The sequence below is a fragment of the Natator depressus genome, chromosome 6 (assembly GCF_965152275.1).
Source record: "Natator depressus isolate rNatDep1 chromosome 6, rNatDep2.hap1, whole genome shotgun sequence".
NCBI classification, from domain to species: domain Eukaryota; kingdom Metazoa; phylum Chordata; order Testudines; family Cheloniidae; genus Natator; species Natator depressus.
This window is the reverse complement of record NC_134239.1, coordinates 123,918,831-123,924,830: the sequence shown is the minus strand read 5'-3', so window position 1 is coordinate 123,924,830 and position 6,000 is coordinate 123,918,831.

Here is a 6,000-nt window from a genome sequence, read left to right as displayed (position 1 = left end):
TAATTAGCATTGAGCTTGGTGCACTTATGCCAAGGGGATTGTCAGATTGAAAAGTCCTTGCAAAAAATAATTATATCAGGGGATCACAATCATAGGATGGAAAAAAATTACAGAGAGTTGTTTTGCAGAGAGTTGAGGTCACTTTTTTGTTTTTTTAAATGGAAGCCTGTATTGTACTGGTCTGGCGGAAGCAAAGAGTAATTGAATCCTTTCATCAAAACATTTTCTTTACAGCGTGGAAACATCAGACATACATTGACGGGATGGGATGGAGGTGAAATACTGCAGGCTGTCAACACAAGATAACTTATTTTGAATGCCGGGTGGCGTAAGGAATCTGGCAGCAAGTCACAGGTGACAGTCGTAGCAGTTCAGGTGGCCGGTAATGAAGGACTTGAAGATGTAGTCCCTTTCTCGGTCTCATTCTATTTTGGAAAGGGCCGCCCTGTCTCAACGGCAGCAGCTTGCAGCCTGGCGCCTTCCATTCCAAGATGCACACCTCCATGTGTGTCTGCAATGGCAGGTCCTTGGAAGCTTGGCAGCAAATGACACAAAATAACCTGGGCCACCTTTATGGTTATGGCAATTGTTATTTCACTTGCAGTAGCATCTAACACTCCAGTTAGGGGTCAGGCCTGCCCCCGTGTACTAAGCACCGCACAGAAAAAACAGTCTCGTCCAGAGAGCTTGCAATGAAGGATTTAGCCAGAGCACAACAGCTGGCCGGGGGATGGGTGGGAAGGATACACTTCTAGCCAAGACGGATGCATAGGCATAAATTAATTTTAACAGGGGTTTTAGGAGTCACAAGTTGCAGCTGTCTGTGAAGTGTGTGTTGGAATGCTTTTATGCAGCTGAGCTGGAAACACGTAGGCCCTTGTGGGTGGGGGCAGCTGGGACAGGTAAGTGACATAAGAATTTGAGCTGAGTGGGTGAGGAATCAGAAGACAAATGATGAGGAGTAAAGCCCTTTGCCTCTCCCCAGGAGCTACTGATAGCAACATAAAATGGGAGAAGGATGACAGACTAGAATTAGCTATAGCAGGCTGTCCAGCATGCCCAGATTGGTGTGTTTTCCATAGACACACTAAAATGCTAATATTTAATGTATTACCTGGTGCATCGAAGGACATGGCTTTGCTATGCATGCAGCTCCTGAGTTGGCTGTTAAAAGGCTTCCTTGTTCCTCCAGGCACCATTTGTGCGTACAGGGTTTAACCGGAGGAAGCTCAGCAGCCTACAAGCCTTACAAGGAAGCGGCATTCTGCACAGTACATCCAGTTACACGCTTGCCAAGAGCGAGCGCGCCCTTCACGCTCAGGGAAAGCAAACACCAACAGCGGTCGTGCAAGTGTATTGACAGGAACAGGCCTCCTTATGCAATGGACTTTTACTTTCCCCTCTGGAGAGGTTAATCTTTCCTCTCCAGATTAGTTGCTATTTCACATGCAGTAGCAGATGCAGCCCAGATCCAGGCGCTGTACGGACGCAGCAACAGCCCCTGCCCCAGGGAGCTCACGATCTAAAAAGGCAGAGAGAGGGATCAGGGTTACGACTAACATACCACATTCACGTTCCTAAGTGCTCTCCTCCACCTGGCCTTACTGCATATGGTATTTAATCCAGCATCTACTAGAGCAAGGTCTATCAGATCGTGGCGTGCCAGTAATTGCTCATGTTGAACATGAACGACCAGTGGTGCTAGTGAAAAAAATCAAAGCTTAGCACCGCTCGGGGCTTAGCTCATAGGTCTGATGCTTCCATGATGCTCATCCTCTGATCCATCACTGGTGAAGCAATGCAGGATTAAGATCTCGTAACTGCCCCAATCCTCCTCTTGGGCAGGAGAGTTGACTAGCAGGCCACATTCCTGGTGAGTCACTCAGGTGATCGAACTATGGGAGAAGACCCTGGAGCTTTTCCTTTTAGAGAGAAGCTGGCCTGGGGTGGGGAATTACTTTACTTATCCCTGAGGAGCACTCAGTCTGAAGAGCTCTGAAGTCAGAGGACTGGCCTGAATTTGCAGAGGCATCCCTGGCTAAGTCTCTGCTGGGGGATGGTGGTGGCTATGGAACCTCCATCCCGACTCAAAGCCTATTCTTCTGGCAGAGAGCAGCTGCCGCAGCGGTCCCCTTCGGCAGCTCTGGAGGGGGGCACCTCTTAGCCTCGGGCTTGCTCACCACAGTGGGGACAGAGGAAGCAGCACGAAGGAGCTTGGGTGGCCCACAGGAGAGGTTCTGCTCCCAGCAGCCTGCAAAGACGGTTGCCAAGCTAAGATGCTAACGGACATGGTGGCAGCTGCTCTGTTTGCTCTGCCTCAGGCTGAGGGTCTCTGGAATAAGGCAGAAGAGACAGGACCAGGGACAAGTCAGGACCAACTCTGGCATGAATAGGGAGTGAGATGCAGTCCAAACGCTGCCTGGGAGGCAGGCCCATGTTTAACAGAGCTCAGAGGAATGTGGCCAAGCTGCTTTACGAATGCCATTTCTTGGACAGAAATCTCCTGACTCCTCAATGCTGCTCAGTTCACCTTCCCTTCTATCTCTCTCCCAGTCGCAAGATTCTCCATCGCTGTCAGAATTTCAAGCTTGGACTTGGCAGAGCTCCTCCTAGCATTTCAGCCTTGAAGAGACCCAGCTATCCCTGGCTAACACAAGGGTGCCAAGGTGCTTGTCTGCGAGGAAGTGTGTGCAGACCAAGGAGACCGGAAGGGAGATCTCGGTAGCAGGTTCCTTACCAGAGAAAGGTGCTTGTGTGTGCCTGTAGGCAGCAGGCAGGGTGTTGTGTGCACAGGTGGGGAATCTCTCCATCCCTTTTCCACAGAGATCAGGGGCCAGAATTTCTCCAGATCTCTGTGCCTGGAGGTCTAAGCCAGCGTGACAATCTTTGCACCACAAAGGGCTGTACTAGCAGCTTGCCAGGAGCCAGGGGGCCGCACACTGTTGTTACAGGTATTTACATATCTGCACATGAGCGATGAGGTGTTTAAGCTCATCTCACTTGCAGTCACCACACACAGTCTTGCTTTTACCTGTTCTCCTATTTCTTCCTTGGCTTTCATTCTCACTTAATTTTCTTCTCTCCTTGACCATTGTTTTAATTCTCCCTTGTACTATATGCTTTCCTTTGCCCCTTTTCCTTCCCCCTCCTGAACTGTGCCTTTTATTCGTTAGCCTTATTGCCTCCTGCCACAGCTGTTCTTCCACCCTGCTCTGTATCCTTGCCTTTCTCTAGCCCTCCAATCTCCATAGGATCATAGGACTGGATTGGACCTTGAGAGGCCTCAAATCCCCCACCCCCACCCAGTGCTGAAGCAGGACCAAGTAAACCTAGACCATCCCAGACAAACACCTGTCAAACTTGTTTTTAAAAGCTTCCTGTGATGGCAACTCCACGACCTCCCTTAGAAGCCTATTCTAGTGCTTAATTACCCAGACAGTTAGAAAGTGTTTCCTAATATCTAACTAGATCTCCCTTGTTGCACATTAAGGCCAGGACTTCTTGTCCTGCCTTCAGTGGACATGGAGAACAAGTGATCACCATCCTCTTTATAACAGCCCTTGACATGTTTGAAGATTATCAGGTCCCTCCCCCCGGCGTCTTTTCTCAAGACTAAACATGCCCATGTTTTTCGACCTTTCCTCCGAGGTCAGGCTTTTTAAACCTTTGATCATTTTTGTTGCTCTTCTTTGGACTCTAATTGATCCACATCTTCCCTAAATTGTGGTGCCCAGAACCGGACACAATCCTCCAGCTAAGCCGCACCAGTGCTGAGTAGAGCGGGACAGCCATCTCCTGTGCCTTACATAGGACACTCCTGTTAATACACCCCAGAATGGTATTAGCCTTTGTTGAAGCTGCTTCACATAGTGGATCACAAATTGAATGTGAGTGAACAATCACCCCCAGATTCTTCATCTCTTTCCCAGTCTCCCCCGCCCCTTCTCGGAGGGGTCCCTGCCCGCATCCATGATTTTTTTTTTTTTTTTACTCTCGGACTTCGACAGAGCACTGTCAGCCGGGCAGAGCTCCTCCTCTCCTGCTGCCTGTGCTCATGGATAGGTCACTACTGCACATGGTTTCCAGCCCAACCTCTTTACCCCTTGCCAGGAGACTGCCACACATGGGCCTGGGAGGAGAGGACAGCGGCAGCAGCAGTCGTCACCAGAGCTGGGAGTTTAGAGCAGAGGGTCAGATATTTGCTGGAGTGGGGAGCTATGGGCTTCTGTGAACAGTGTTGCGAGCCTTTGGTGGCTGCAAACATGCCAGCAGCCAGGAACTAATGAGCACTCCCCTTATTGAGACCTCCAAGCACGTCACAAACAATAATTAACACTCACAACACACACAGGAGGTGGGTAAGTGGTTTACAAGGATCCGTGACACACACAGAGAACATGAAAAGGTGGAGTAAGAGGCTAATTGATTAAGATGAGCTATTATCAGCAGGAGAAAAAAAAACTTGTAGTGATAATCAAGATGGCCCATTTAGACAGTTGACAAGAAGGTGTGAGGACACTTAACATGGGGAAATAGATTCAATATGTGTAATGACCCAGCCCTCCCAGTCTCTATTCAAACCCAAGTTAATGGTATCTAGTTTGCATATTAATTCAAGCTCAGCAGTTTCTCATTAGAATCTGTTTTTGAAGCTTTTCTGTTGCAAAATTGCCACCTTTAAGTCTGTTACTGCATGGCCAGAGAGGTTGAAGTGTTCTTCTACCAGTTTTTGAATGTTATGATTCCTGATGTCAGATTTCTGTCCATTTATTCTTTTGCGTAGAGACTGTCTGGTTTGGCCAATGTACATGGCAGAGGGGCATTGCTGGCACATGATGGCATAGATGTGCAGGTGAATGAGCCCCTGATGGCGTGGCTAATGTGATTAGGTCCTACGATGGTGTCACTTGAATAAATGTGGACAGAGTTGGCATCGGGCTTTGTTGCAAGGACAGGTTCCTGAGTTAGTGTTTTTGTTGTGTGGTGTGGTGAAATACAGCAGCTCTTTTACTGCATATGGCAATGCTACATATCAGTGTACGATCAGGAAAGAACACTATAGCCCACTGGAAATGCAGGGAGCATTTAGGGAGGCGAGACAGTGGGGGTTAACACACCCAACCACCTGGCTAATGCTGTAGGATACTGAGGGAATGTCTTTGCTGCAGAGTTAACTCGCGTTAACTCGAGTTACCTACACTGGAGTCACTCCTCTCAAGTTAGCCTAGCTTGTGAGAGTGGCTACAGTGGGAAGTTAACACTAGAGCTGCTGCATCCACACTGGTGCTGTACTCATTCATCTGTGATGCTAAGACTTCTGGGGGCATATCCATGGTTCTTCGTGCTGCAGGAAGCAGAGTCCCTCTGAATTGCTGGCCAGTAACTTGTGGGAGAACTTGTCTGTGCTTGTCGCACGGGGAAACTGCAGGAAGACACTGAGGACCAGTGGCATTTGAGTGGAGCTAGCCTGCGTCCACACTGCAGGGAGGTTGTATTAAGCACAGCTCACCAGCTGCTGACTCAGGCTTTAGCCTACACCCCATGACAGGCCAGCCAACTCAAGCACAACTGCACCTTGAGTTAAGGGTTTGTGTGTGGGGATGGGACTTGAGTTAGAGACAACACTCGAGTTAACTTTGAAGTGGAGACAAGTCCTTAGTGACCATAGCCAAGACATCCATTTCACATTTCGTCTGAAAGACAACACCACCGTCTAGCAGCAAAAAGTCGTCCCCCCCAGTACCATGCTGCAATATCTGTTCAGTACTGGCATGGAAGAAAAGAGTGCTACCTACCTAATCCCCAGTACTAGGGCTTGCCGTGAAGGTGATCCATCCAAGAACTGACCCACCCAGACAACACTTGCTCGTGAGATAGGATGGGATCACAGCATAAGGTTTGATTTCTTATGCAACTGGACAAGTTATTAGCTACAGTGACAACCTGTGAAATCCTATAGAACGTGCTGGTAAATCTATTTGGTAGGGTATGAAATTAAGA